Raw genomic sequence first — 14,397 nt, forward strand, 5'->3', positions numbered from 1 at the left:
TTCAAATCCCAAAGTTGTTCGGAAAGTCCCTGCGTCGTAGCGAAATTCTTAATATGTTCATCGATACTATACCCACGTACAATCCCGTCAGTTCTGTTATCGAGACATCCCACGGAGTCGCCCTTTTCCCTGTCATTCCTCCCTAATTAGTAAATTTCGAAGGTTCCCTCCCTTCTTTCGGATAATAACCACGCTTCGGAGCATCGTTGCACGGATAATTCCCATCTTCCGGAGCATCATCCCGATTCCCATTCTCCTTCCATCCCTCCCGGACGGAATTTGGCGGGGTGGACCATCGGAGGGAGAATAACTCGTGTCATTACTAAATTTTAGAAAATTCGAGAAGCAGTCAAGACTGGGTTTTTCCCAGAGACGTTGCTTGTAGGAAATCTGATTCAAGTTTCACCGGGAAAAACGGGATTTGAACCCGCGACTTCTGGCGTGACAGACCAGCACTCTAACCAACTAAGCTATTTTCCCAAACGTCATGAATCATCGTAGATTCTTCATCGGGATCTTTCCACTCGGCACGGCTATGCCAGTAGAGATCCGAAGGTTGAAACTATATCTTCCGCCTGAACGAGGCTTTCGAGGAAAATGAAGTGAGTGGCCGCCGTGGCGGGCCCGCGCAGCGCCGGGCGGGGGCTAGGGCTCCCTGCTTCGCACCTGAAGGCGGTGGCAGTAGGAAGGTTGGTCAACCCGTGGTCTTGTCGCATTTCGAGGGCCTCGTAGTAGTAATGGCACAATCTGCAAGTTCGGATCGGTTTTTAGGCGAAGCCAGCCGCCCCCCGGCCTTTACTCGCTATGCAGCAAGCGGAGCCACGCCCTGCCGCTCGCCCAACGCTTTTCAATTGAATTGAAAGGTCCACAGATTTCATGACCATCTAGTAGTTTGAATTGTACCATAAACCAAGAAAACGCCATGCGACAGCGCACCTTCTTTTTCTTCGGTTTCCAAGAAAGAAAGAATTGCTCGTTTTTCACGTTCTCTGCGAACCTTGCCTCCATCTGTCAAGCTTTTAGTGGTTCCACACCTGCGATGCAGTCCGAAGGAGAAATCGCAGGTGTGGATGAATTACACAAAGCGTCTGCTGCGCTCGTGTAGCCAATGGAGCTGCAGTGAAGCTTTGTGAGAAGAAAGTGGCGGGCAGCCATCCACGACACGAAGTGGATGGCTGCCTGCCACTTTCCTCCGTCTCATTCAACTGTGATAACGTTTTTTGCAAGTATTATTCAGCTTTTTCTTCTTCGTCATGCGGATAAAGCGGGCTCGCTCCTTCTGCCCCTTCCGGGATTCCCGTGGTTGTACCACCATCAATCAAATTAGTGGATTTGAAAACCATACGCCGGATTCAATTCATAATTACAGTGTTTGGTTTGGAAAACCAACCTTGGGTAATAACGGACTCGAACCGCTGACTCTCTCGGTGTAAACGAGGCACTCTACCAACTGAGCTAATTACCCTCTGCAGGGGGCTCACAGCCCTCCCTTTCCTTCTACGGTGCCTACCGGCCCGTATCGAGTCCCCCCTCGGGCAAGGTCCTCTCGTCCCCCCGGCCCTCTTGCTTGGAATTGCCAGATCATCAACTATCAAAGAGCACACCATGAGTGGTGCGTTTCTCGATGGTGTTCTTCCATTGATCGCTCGACGCTTTATCTTACTACATATCCCTACCGGTAATTCATCGCTTTGTGCCCTGAGTCGCTGCGCCATTGAAGTGCATCCATCCCTCGGCCTTTTAGTTAGAGCGAAGTGGTGGATAAGTGGCCTGGCTTCCGGTTGAAGAAGAGGGCCGCGAGATTCCCTTCCCCGATTCCCGAGAGAAATGGCGTGCGGGGCGCGAAACGCGCTCCGGAAAGAGATAACCCTCGAAGCGAAGCGCGCAAAAGCGCTTCTCCGGAGATAAAGCGCTGAGTTGCTGGGGTTCCCGTTAGGGAACCAACAAGTACCCCCATTTCCAAAACAAGAAATGGCGGAAATGGAGAAACGGCCAAATCTTAGGCAAAGGAAGGAAAATCTTTCGGAATTGACCGTCCTTCCCTCCCGTCCGGCACAAGAGATGGAGGAGCTAAAAGCGGAAAAGATATCCCAAGGGCGAACCGCCTCCGATTTGTTGTTATGGCCCGGATGGCCGGCCGGAGGTAGCCTAGAGAGGTGCCCTTAGCCACCCAAATGATACGCACTTTTGCTACGCCAGTATCTCGAACTTGTACGACTGGGGGAAATAAGAATAGGCGGCTGAGGCCCATTTGTCCTTGGTTACCTCTACTAGGGCCCTGTCGAACCGGGCAATAGCTGGTCCTTGTATATCTTTCTGGACCTTCCCAGCGCTATGTGCCCCATATCCAGTATGATACTTGTCTGTGGTAAAGAAACGCAACCTCTTCGTACCGAGCTAGGTAATCAGGAGAAAAGGGATTCGAACCCTTAACCTTTGGTTTTGGAGACCATTGTTCTACCATTGGAACTATTCTCCTGAAGCGGAAGAAAAAGGTCAAATCAGTCGTGGCTCCATTATAATACGCAAATTTATAGATCAATACAGATCGCTCTGTTTTCATGATTGACTAGCACAGATAACAATAATCCGATTTCGCAATAATCCTAGTCCAACAGGGGGAAGAGCACATTCTATACGTTTTTCTCTGGCTCTCTCGGCTTTAATCCCGAGATATTTCATCTTGTGCCGGTAGGGAGCAGAGATGCTGGAGTATCAGAGATCGACCCAGCCAAGTCGGATAGCCCTTTAGCTTCTGCTGGGGCGAATTATTCATCCAATTTGGTCATTTCTTTCAGCCATTCGGGTCAATAAATAAGCAATTTCTTCATGAAATTAGAATTTTATTGGCAAACAAATGGTTTGAATTCATTCGCTCAGCGTCGATTGCCTCTGCTTCGTGTCCCCCCATTTGGATTCGACAAAGCCAAACAACCCATTTCATTCAAAAAGGCATTCTTTCTTATCATGTTTTATTCGGAGAGCCAACAAACAATTTTTCTTATTTCGCCTCGAAGTGATCGACCATTCCCATTATTTTGGCAAACAAACCCTACGATCTCAGTCGCTTTCAGCTCCCTCGATCATTAGGCGGGGGGTAGGTCGAGCAAAGATCTCCCAGCAGCATCCAATCTCAATGCCTTCATTCGATGTTGCTTTCAGCTCCATCTCGTATTGGACCTTCGGTCTTCGACCTCAGACCAGCTTCTAACTCCCTTGCTGCCCTTCGGCCAGCTCATCAAAGAAAGAAGCTATCGTGCCAAGTGCCTTCGATGTCGCGCGTAATCTATCAGGGGTCGGTCGATCTTCGATCTTCCAGGATCTCTCTCGTCAAGCGGGTTCGAGGTGCTCGGCTCATTAGCCATTGTTTATGAAACAGATAGAGAACCCGAAAACCCAACTATTCCCTATTCTCTTCGGCCTTAGAAGCACCTTCTAGCCAATCTAGCAAATCAAGAATCTAATCCGCTCGATGCGAAGTGGGAGTTGATCATTAATATTATGATGCTCCCGAGTAAGCTTCAACTGCCGCTGGTCCGGAGTTAGAACTAGCCGTTTCTCGAAAGAGATTTGACAAGTTAAAAAAGCCCGCAAGGTCTCTCCCGACAACTGTCCCGTCTTTTTAGGCGTTTACCAGCCGAATTGGATGGTCCCATTCGGAACTACCTCTGATCGACGCAGCCAGGCGAACCACCCTTACGGGCGTTCGGACCCTTTCCCTTCGCCATCCACACCAGCCATAGAGCCTGCCCAACGATCGTTGCTCTACCTCTGGCCGTAGCCCCCGGAGACCGGTTGACTCTAGGAACCTATCACCGTGAGCATGATAGCAAGACTCCGTTTATTTGTCATGTTTTCTTCTTCGTAGTTGATCAAGAGGGTGGAAATCTGAATAACCTTGTCAGTAGTTTTTCGTTCCCTACCCCTCTCTAGCCTTCAGGAGGAGTTAGTGGTTGCCGTGGATTAGACCACTACCCTTCTAGAATACACAATTCCCAGACGCTTCTCGTGTATTCTCTTCAGGGATTATCCCTGCCTTCGGTTCGTCAATTCTGAACTGCACTCCCTGCAGCCTTATTTTCTTGCCCATCTCAAGGGACACGTGGATTTCGATATTGACGTGCGGAACACATAAACATGCCAACCCTTCTTCTCCGAACTGAACCGGATGCCAACCGCCGATTCTCATCCTCCCCCCCTACCCCCATCCGAGCCTTTCCTGCTCTTTCTGGGTGACCCAAGGCTTGATGCCAGATGATGCCTCATCTAGCACCCGTGGACCCCGTATCGGTGCGGAAACCTCATCCCAGATGCGGAACATAGTTCCATACCTTTGACTGACTGTTTTTCACAGCCCTCGGATAATCCGGTGATGTGGGAACGACATTAATCGCTTTCCACCACACCGACACGTCGTAGTGTCCCCTTTCCATTATCTCTACCAGTCTCGGTGAGAGATAGTCAGTCCATTGTCTTACCCAGGACGAAAGGACGTACTTCTCCCGTCCCGGACCCATTCGTTGAGATGAGTATCGGTATGTTCCGGAAGTCAACCTTCCACTCTTCCCAACGCCTAATGGCCGCCAAGAAGCGCTTGATGTGATGCGTCACGTGGTCTTGTCTGACCAATAGACAGCCACCACTGCAACGGGATCGGAAAAGGTCCCGACGGTGAATGCATCATTATTTTGTGCCGAAGCCAACGCCCGTGTCTGGGGGGCTTAACAAGCACCTTATACCCGGCTCCGAATAGTCGATAAGTTTCGGCTATCCGTACCTCACGGTACTCCCGGAGCCTCTCCACCAGTGGGGATAAAGTTATCGCCGATGATCTACGGACGGCGGTTATCCACTTAGGAGAGATAGGCGACACATCAATGTTCCGCCAAATAAATCGTTTGGCAGATTCGTAAGAACCATTATTAGATATTTGGCTCCTACTCGAATTGATAGTGACATCTATACGGGGCATAATCAACGATATATATTCGCCACCCGGCGGCCACCTATTACTGGGTCGTCTCCCAGTACACCAGAATTTCTGAAGATCCTATTATAACCGGATCTCCTGGCTGCGATTCGGACCACCATATGGTGGCACAAAGAAAAGCAAGGCCAAGACGAGTAAGCCCCAAGAGGCTGACCAATCTCGAAACTCCATCCTTTCGGATAGGTTTTGGTTACCACTTCGCCGCCAGAACCGCGAGCGTCTATCCCCCGGTGGGCAGAAGTCGCGAACGGGACCTCAAACGAGGTACCCCGGATCCAAGCTTCCCAACCTTGGGCTAAGTGTTCTCCAAAGAACGATTCCAGCCTCGCGCTTTGCAGGCGAAACGGAAATCTATCTGTTGCTGCTGAGAGGTTCCCTTCGGCCAGGTGAGGGGTTAGACCAAACACCCGACATAGAGATCCCCGACCGTCCGCCGATACCAGATTTGAACAGATTCCTACCTTTTCGGGGTTGGGGGAGGGACCCTCGGTTCGGGTTGGTCCGGGCTAAGCGCCATCGGTTCCCCGGAAGAACCCCATGGAATTAGAGATGGGAAAAATGAGGCTCTGGCAGCAGCCTTTGGCAGCAAGATTTTGTATTTGCCTATTCTCGCGTATCCTTTTGATAGTCTTCCGAAAATCCATAGCATTCTGAAAGTGATTGGGTTGAAAAACGAAGAGAACCCCTTCCAAGCAAGGGAAAAGCGGGTGCCGCAACGCGGGCAAGAAGCTCGGGAAGCGGCTGTAGCGCAGGAAGGAAAGGGGCTCCCGTGCATACGGGCTATGCTCATGCATTCGAAGCTCCCGTGCATACGGGCTATGCTCATGCATTCGAAACTTCCAAGCAAGCGCGGAAAAGGTGGCAACGCGGAAAACGCCAAGCGTTCTCTGCCCAAACACCACAAACTGTCATGAATATCAAAGACGGAAAGATAATGGACAGAAACAAATACGTCGGCATCAGGATCTAAAATTCGTCGTCAAATAGGAGAAAATGTTCGGCATAAAAGACTCAATCCGAGAAAGAGAGCCCTTATTCGGGAGTGGGGATTTCCCCTTATTCGGAGGGAGAGGCTTCTGAAAAAATCATGGAAAAGAGGGAAATCTGGGAATTTGGCCGACCTAATTTTGGGGTTTCCCTCCTTTCGAAAGGAGCTCCGGAAAAAACCATCCAAAAGACGAAAATCTGAAGATTTCTCCGAAAAATCACATACTTCGTGAAAGTCGTCCCCCTCTTACGGATTACTCATGAAGGGAAAGATGTAAAAGCTCAAACCGTTACTAAAAACTATTAAAGGGAAACACATCAATCTTCTACCCTTTCTAGAAAAAAGATCGGACGTTATTCCGGTTCGTATTCCCTCTCGTGAACATATTTTATAAGCCAGGTAGCCAACAAGTCATAAACATATTTATGCCAATCCCAAAATAGTCAATATTCCTGGTTCTACAGTACCCTGCGGTGATCCCACACCTATTAAAGAAGCTTCTTGAGATCCTATCAAACCAGACATAGCATGGTATAAAGAAAAGAGGGAACGAATTAGAAAATCGACAGAATAACTGAAATAAAGAAAATGATCTCCTTCGAGACTTCCCTCCTATCTCTCTATTTATAAAGATTCTTCCCATTATCCTTTCAGTCATAAAGGTTATTGGATACCTGAAAAGTATCCCCTCTTCCATTATGAGAGGAAAAAAACTTCTCCTTTTTATTTTCATTATCTGGACTATTATTATCCACACTATTCGGAGGTCGAGTATGAAAAACCCAATGCTGTGGTATTCCCTGAACCTCACTATAATTCTATAAAATCTCCCCATAGAAATGAAATAGAGAGACACTGCCTTCCCCAGAACAGAAGGAAGAAATGGCTATTCAATATCGTAAATCATTGGCGGAGCAATCGAATAGCTAACTCCTACTGTTCTCTTTTGATATGTATATGATCAGTATCACGTATGTAATACATATCTCAACTCATACGTAATATATTATTTGCCTTAATCGCTGGCAAGGCGGCTATTCGCCTCAAACGCCGCCGGCGAGGCAAACGCCTTGCGCTTTTTTCTCCGGGAATAAGGCTGCTAGGCAGGCGAGCTTAAGCTCAGCTATAGGTACCATCCTACCTCCTGATGAGGTATATAACAGTTAGAAAATACTCAATATACCTTATGCCTTTTTGCCTGCGCGTAGCGCTTACCCGACAAAAACAAAGAAAGGGGCGGGCGCGCCTTTAGCCTTTGCCATTGGACGAGTCTCACAAGGCTAGGCCAATACGCTCACCATCAAATTCCAGATCCCGAGGCTGAAGGGCGCACAGGTCTCTTCGTCCTGCATCCAAACACTGGAGACAATTCGATCATCAACCGACCGGTCTCCGTAGCTTCGATGTGGGATCTTCTTGGCTTGCAGGCTAGCAAGTAGTTCGCAAAGCGAACGAAGTGGAAGGCTTACTTTGAGCCTTCCACTTTCTAGGCTTCGCCGTATTATTTAACCATCCCATTCGGCGAAGTAAAGGCTGGAATGACTACCTCACCGTTAAGATGGTTTGAGGTGTTGATCCGGTTAACACTTCGCTAAGGGTTGAGGACTTGTTTCAACCAAGGCCTTGGGCAAGGATCGCTTGCTTCGGTCGCTGCGCTTCGCCGGCTTTCTTTGATGATCGATGAATTCCTGCCAGGTTGATGAAGTCCCTGCCGTTGGTTGGTTGGATTATACGAAGCAGGAAGGATGTGGCGGGGCAAAGCTGGATTCGCAGATTATGGAATTTGTTTGGAAGATACTGCCTTCTTGCATGATCTTTTTGATGGCGGAATTCTTATGAAATTCGGAAACCTCGGCCCAACCGGAACCCTCCGGCCACAACCCGAGAAACTGATAAACGTCAGGAACAAAACCCGAGTGGCCGTAGGACGTAATTCTGCAAGCGGAAAAAGGGACTCGAACCCTCAACTTCAGCCTTGGCAAGGCTATACTCTACCATTAAGCTATTTCCGCCAGCGGAACCAGAGCCGGGTGCGGAGCGGAGAAAGCGCTATAGCTTTCTCCGCGGCTTCGTTGTGGATTGGAACCACTGACTTGAAACTTTGATGACTTATCGACGTTCCTTTGTTGATCGATAGGCGGGGCGCTGCGCGCTTCCCTGTGAAAACGCTACGCGTTGTTTTCGACCCATGCTTGGAAAGATTCGAACTCTCAACCCCCAAATCCGTAGTTTGGTGCTCTATCCAATTGAGCTACAAGCACTTTGGTTAGCGAAACGAACAAAGGCTAAGACGGTCGGAAGACCTTCTGCGCTTCGCGTTTCCCCGGTCAGAGAAAAAAGCCCAAACTGTTTGGCAGATTCCCACGCGTTACGCACCCGTTCGCCACTTTGTTTCCAACTGTTCTCACGTGGGGCATTTGACAAGACAAGCAAAGGCGGGGCGGATCCTGCCGGTGGTACACTTCTGTTTGGGGGGTGGGGGGGGCCCCACCAAGCAGAAAACGCTTCGCTTCACCGAATCCAAACCACTTTTTTTTGCCTAAGAAGAAGGCAAAGCCAACCACCAAGGGGGGGAACCGGCTTTGCGGTTGGTGGCCCCGTAAGGACGAAAACAACGTTCGACTTGCATGTGTTAAGCATATCGCTAGCGTTCATTCTGAGCCAGGATCAAGGGTTTTGGGGGATTTTGCCATCTAAGCAATAACTTACGACGAGCCCCGGGGGGGCCGAAGGGGATAGCGTAGATCATACGCTACCCCGACGACCCCGCTACTAATGTAGGCGATTCATGCTTTCACTGCTGGCAAAAGCCAAACGGCCCCGGTCCGCCCACCATGCTGCTAGCGGACACTTCGCCGCAGCTGAAAATTCTCTCACTAGCAGGAACACACATAAAAATTCCGCTGCGAATCTTGGTTGTGCTCGCAGCAGGCTTCTGGTGCTTAAAAAAAGTTTCAAAAAGGCCCATCTCTAACGAATAATCGGTCAATAAATGCCACATACCAGCATTAAGCCCAAAATTGGAGAATGGCTAGCGCCACCAAATGACCATTCAATTGTACGGAAGGTGCAAAACCGAGGCAGGCAAGACGGGTTCGAACCGCAAACGTTCGGCTTTCAGCCGATCGATTTACCAATTTTAATCTATCTCGCTTTTTTTCATGGGAAAAAGGGTCGGGCCCCATCAAAACCCTCCCTCATCATTGTCGGCATAAATTCATTCCCCTCTCGGGAATTAAATTAAAGGGTGTTTGTGATTCGTTTTTTCGAATGTTTAGTGACAAACAGCACGAGTGTGCATGAGGGTCCGGGCTGTCAACCACGTCTCCCGATAATTCTCAGTACATATGGCAGAAAACGCCTTTCACATATCGGGGTCGGAATGGGATCGGGTGTTCCGCGTCTTACTAGGATGCCCGGACGGAACGAACACGCTTGATTAATGAACAAAAGAGTGCTAACGACAAAAGCACCGAACAGAGAAAGTGCAAATACAGCTGGTACTTAGCCTTTGATTGTTCGATCGCTACCAACCCCACAAGGAGGTCATCAATTCGCAGGTGGTTATTAAGTAAAAGGTGTAATATGAATGGCTACGCTTTTTCGAATATTCATGGATTATTATACGATAATCTTCGTTTGCTTTTTTACTGCGAGATTGGTAACGAAAATTCGTTACCGCTATTCAGACTTGACTCCCGATCTCTTCAATGCCGCCCAGCCGACGGCCGAAATAACTGACATACAGATATGGAAGTATACATATGTCTATGTCACCCCCAGTGGCTGCTTGTTCAGAACGCGCGTTTATCAGTGTTCGCGGCGGTCCGGTTGTAGTATATAAGGAATGGAGACTAAAAAGTTAATTAATTAAAAGGTACCCATCTTTCCCATTCTTTCTTCGCGAAGTGGTTAGTAATGTACAGCATTCTCAGCTCAGTTGGATAGAGCAACAACCTTCTAAGTTGAAGGTCACAGGTTCGAGTCCTGTAGGATGCAGAAAGTGCACATTGGATCATATACCGTTGGGGAATGCCTCTACTTGTTTGATTCCTCGAACTTCTACTTGTTTGATTAGTCCATTGGAACGGGTTAGGACGTGTGGATTGACCGATTTATCAATGTCTCGCGATCTCGGCTCAGAAGGTCGAAGCTTACTGGGAGAGTGGCCGAGTGGTTAAAAGCGACAGACTGCAAATCTGTTGAAGGTTTTCTACGTAGGTTCGAATCCTGCCTCTCCCAATGCCGAAGCAAATTAGGAAAGAGAAGCGAAGCAACCGAAGAATGAGAGGGGAGCGGGGAGGGAAGCTCGAACATCCAATATCTAACCAGCCAGCCCCGGCCAGCCCTTATTTGATTGACCAAGTGAAAGAAATTGCGGAGGAGGATCCTATGATTCCTATTACTGAGTGAAGCGAGGAAGTTTGATCGCTGTCATCCCGCGAACGCGAATGTCTGGTCTCTAATGTTGTAACTACTTGATATCCCTCATGCCTCAGTTCGACCACACCTAGCGGACGAACTCTCTTCGTTCGATTCCCCGATGGTGCCGGTGGTTGTCGGAGTGCCCCAAAGTCGAGTTGTCTTTCTTGCGTTGTAAATTGCCCGCATTTGGTTTCTGTTCTGGTTTGAATGACCTTTAGAATAGAATAGAATAGAATAGAATAGAATAGAATAGAATAGAATAGAATAGAAAAAAGTGTTGGCCTGTGCGCGTGTATAGCTCTAGGGCGGAGTGTGCCTCGGATCTCGGATTTCATAAACCAGCCTACTCATTACGACGGGAATTCCTATTTGTTGTCGAAAGCAAGCTATGCGATCGGGGCAGCCACGCAACGGGAAGATCCGATCCTTGGCCCAAGGTTGGCTAGAAGCAAAGATCCTTGGCCTGCGCTGCGAGCGAGCGATGTGCACCGGCCAGAAAGGATACCCCCGAGAGCAAGGCTTCGGCTTCTCCAAGGAACCTTCTGGAATTCAATCCCAGCAGCAATGTATATCTCGACCACGTAGTTGCCTCTCGGGCGACGAAATGCTCTATGCCTACCATTCGATCTCTGGATAAAGCCTTCGATCAGCACATTCCCTACGAATCGGTCTTTCTGAACAGCTCAGCCAGGATCCAACTTCCGACATACAGCTTTTCCATGATCCTCCTTTTCTAGCTTCGAGCCGGAAGCATACAGCTTCCAACCTATGGGGTCGAACAGCTAGGAACTTTCTTTCTTTTTACCCAATTTTCCATTAAATACTGCTAACCCCTGGCTAACAGGGTGAAAAAGATAGCTTATATCCTACCCGGCTTCTGTCCCACTCTCTCGATCGTCAGATCCACACCCTCCTAGATGTTCCCTATCGGTTCATCTAACGATCCACCTCGTAGCCCTCAGCTATTCTATCCTCATGGCTAGGATCTTAATCTCTAAACCACCCCCCGGTAAATTGGGAAATCAAGATTTCCCTTGCTCAGATGACGTTAGGAAAGGCTGGATGACGGTTATAGCCGTAGACGCCTATTCGCTCTAGCAAAACCATGGCTCACTAACATGGAGGTATCCGACTAAAACGGAAAACCTGCACTTAAACGATCAATATGGACCTCATCCACAAACAGCACAAACAAGGACTTCCTGAATCACCAATAATTTGAACAGTTAGGCCTTCCCATCAATTCAGCCTATTAGGCCAAGGAGTGAGTTTGAGAAGTTTAGGCTAACTACCACAACTATTACTTGATGATGCAATTCGTGGTTCGTAGTGTCGATGCAATTGATGAGCAGTGGTCGATGCCAACGCGAGGTCGAACTAAACTGATCACTGAAGGCCTTCCATATAGAAATTCTATCCCACAATGCTCCGACTCCATAACAAGAGAAAGACCCGGCCTCTGCTGATCGCCCCGAATCACGGGAATCGAAACAAGCGCTTATCAAACATGCTTCTATGGGGAACATCACCAAGACGGAAATCGAAGGGAATCGATAGAAATCGAGTCGAAGCCCAGGAATATGCTTCTAGCCAACCGGCTTCCAAAACCAGCTGGACCCGCCTACTCCGGGCCTCTTCCCTTCGGTCGAGTAATTTTCAATACCCCGAGAGGGGAGCCGGCAGGCCGACCTGCAAAGCCAACCACAAGGGGACTCCCCGGCACAGAGAGGCCCCCCATAGCATAGGGGCGAGCGGGGGTCCTGGGAGCCGGCCCGGGATAGCGCTTCATCCCGGGGCCACCGGGCTACCTTACCACCCCGCCTGCGAGGCGGGGCTACCCCCACACTCCCCTTGGGTTACTTGTTGCCCTTCCCTTCGGGCGGGTTACCTTGACAGCCCCCCGGGGCTACCCGTAGGTCGGTTTGGCAATCGGGCTACTTACCTCTCCGTAGGTCTCCGGGGTAGGTACTTGGTGCACCTCCGGGGCACTTGCCAGCCCTTCAGGTTAGTGCCTGTAGGGCATCGTTTCAACGAAACAGAACTCCTCCTCCCTCCGGTTCCCCGGGAGAAGTGGCCCTCTCAACAAATCGAGGTCTCACTCCGTGACCTACCTAAAGTATGGGTCAATACTTTTCGCTCCAATACTAGTAAAGGATGAAGGCCAAAGGTAGGGACCAAAGGATTGGGTTTCTTCCCGGGTTCTCCGCCTTGCCAGGAATAGGGCAATAATTCTAATAATCCGATAGTGATAAGGATAATGGGAATCTGATGATAATATCAATTGGGAATGACAGTAATAGTAGAATAGTAGTAATCCAATAATAATAATAAGAATCCGAGTTTTTATATCTCGTTCAGGAAAAAGGGCTTTGCGCCAAGCACACTCGGCAAAAAGGTTACTCGGATCGTAGATGGACTGGTATGAATCGGTAAAGAGGAGGCAAAACGAAAGGGTTGATAAACACGAGAAAGCGTGGGCGACCTCAAGCCAGCTACAGGGGGCTGCTGCTCCAGGTCGGCATGGTCGCCTCAATCCCTCCCGCCCTCGGTAAAGAACCGCAGGTCCGGCCAAGCCAGAGCAAGCTCCGTCTAGCGGAGCCGGGGTGTCTAGAGAAGAAAGTGGCGGACGGGGGCCCGGGTGGGTCGGGCGGAGCAGCAAGAGATTCTGATCTCCGCCCCCGGAGCTTTGCTTCCCCCGTTTGCTCACTTGGTGAAAATGGTAAACACGACAGACTCAAAATCTGTTCCATTTCAAGGGTTATCGGTTCGAGTCCGATAGTGAGCATACTTGCTTGGTGAAATTGGTAAACACGACAGACTTCGAATCTGTTCCATTTCAAGGGTTATCGGTTCGAATCCGATAGCGAGTATGGGCGTGTCTGAATTGGTTTGTTGGGCGGGCCCTTGGGGCTTGCTTGCGGGGAGCCCCAAGGGCGAGTATAACTCAATGGGTCAGAGTGTCAGATTGTGAATTTGAAAACACGGGTTCGAATCCCGTTATTCGCCAAAAACACATCATCCCAACGCTTGAATCCCGACTACTTTGCGCTGCTATCCTCATAGCGAAATAGAGTTCGAAGGAGGATGAGAACCTTCGGTCGAAGCCCAAAACAGAAGACCAATCAACGCCAACCAAGACGTTCAGCCAGGCCGAGCTGTAGACCGAAGCCGGGCAAGGGGATTGATTGGTGGATTGCCTTGATGTCCTATTTCTTGGTTGTGGCCAGAGATTCGAAAAAACCGACGGGGGGCCGGGATCGGAATCCCGGGCATGGGGTAGTGGGCAACAAGCTTCCACGCAACATCACGCGCTGTGATCTTAGCTCCGCTAGGATTACACACTCCCCCCACGCCGGGGGAACCGCTGGGATTCTGTTTTCAAGAGGAATCTCGAACTCCTAGCTCATATCGTTTCGGAGTATAAGTTTGGTACTTCCATTCCATTCCATTCCTCTTAGCAGATTTCAATTTCTTTTTGGGAAGAGGTGAAGCTACGGAACCTGGAACAGTCAATCCAGTTAAAGACTTTACCACCAGCCCACCCATCATATATGAAATTATCCATTTCTGCCAGATCCCCTCTGAGAACCCGTTTGCCCGGGGACTGAAGAGGCCCCTAGGCGAGGTAAGTGCCGGCACAACGAAATTTCTACAAGAGAATGGCACTTTAATGAAAGGGGTTCCCAGCGCTTTCTCAGACTTCTTTGTCCGCCTCGGGAAAAACGCCTACCGTTCTTCATCTCTCTCAACTAAGGCGTTTCCTACCTCCGTGGCGAAAACGCTACCACGCGTTTCCATCCGAACGCGGCGGTATTTTTGGTGTCAAGGGATCGAAAATCAAATGAGGTGAAACACCCGAGTGCCCACGCAGAATTCTCATTCATCTGGTAGTGGATGGAACCTCGGCTTTTTTCTTCAATGTCACCAATCATCCATGAAAATTGATCGGGAGTTTGCAGTTGCGCTTCGACGACCGAAAGGTCATTGGAATGTC

The 14,397-nt window shown here is 49.3% G+C and overlaps 5 non-coding genes across 5 annotated transcripts; 3 read left to right on the plus strand and 2 right to left on the minus strand.

Annotated features, from left to right (window-relative positions):
• Positions 1-406: 406 nt before the first annotated feature.
• On the minus strand, positions 407-480 carry TRNAD-GUC (transfer RNA aspartic acid (anticodon GUC)). The gene has a single exon. It is a non-coding gene; the product is annotated as a tRNA-Asp (tRNA).
• Positions 481-1,392: 912 nt separating this feature from the next.
• Positions 1,393-1,465, minus strand: TRNAV-UAC (transfer RNA valine (anticodon UAC)). Its single transcript has one exon. It is a non-coding gene; the product is annotated as a tRNA-Val (tRNA).
• An 8,672-nt stretch (positions 1,466-10,137) lies between these two features.
• Positions 10,138-10,220, plus strand: TRNAC-GCA (transfer RNA cysteine (anticodon GCA)). The gene has a single exon. It is a non-coding gene; the product is annotated as a tRNA-Cys (tRNA).
• Positions 10,221-13,104: 2,884 nt separating this feature from the next.
• TRNAL-CAA (transfer RNA leucine (anticodon CAA)) lies at positions 13,105-13,188 on the plus strand. Its single transcript has one exon. It is a non-coding gene; the product is annotated as a tRNA-Leu (tRNA).
• A 148-nt stretch (positions 13,189-13,336) lies between these two features.
• On the plus strand, positions 13,337-13,409 carry TRNAH-GUG (transfer RNA histidin (anticodon GUG)). The gene has a single exon. It is a non-coding gene; the product is annotated as a tRNA-His (tRNA).
• The last annotated feature ends 988 nt before the right edge of the window (positions 13,410-14,397 follow it).

This window comes from Dipteris shenzhenensis, unplaced genomic scaffold, assembly GCF_047967505.1.
Source record: "Dipteris shenzhenensis isolate YYH24624 ecotype China unplaced genomic scaffold, Dip_SZ_1.0 scaf0068, whole genome shotgun sequence".
Classification (NCBI taxonomy): domain Eukaryota; kingdom Viridiplantae; phylum Streptophyta; class Polypodiopsida; order Gleicheniales; family Dipteridaceae; genus Dipteris; species Dipteris shenzhenensis.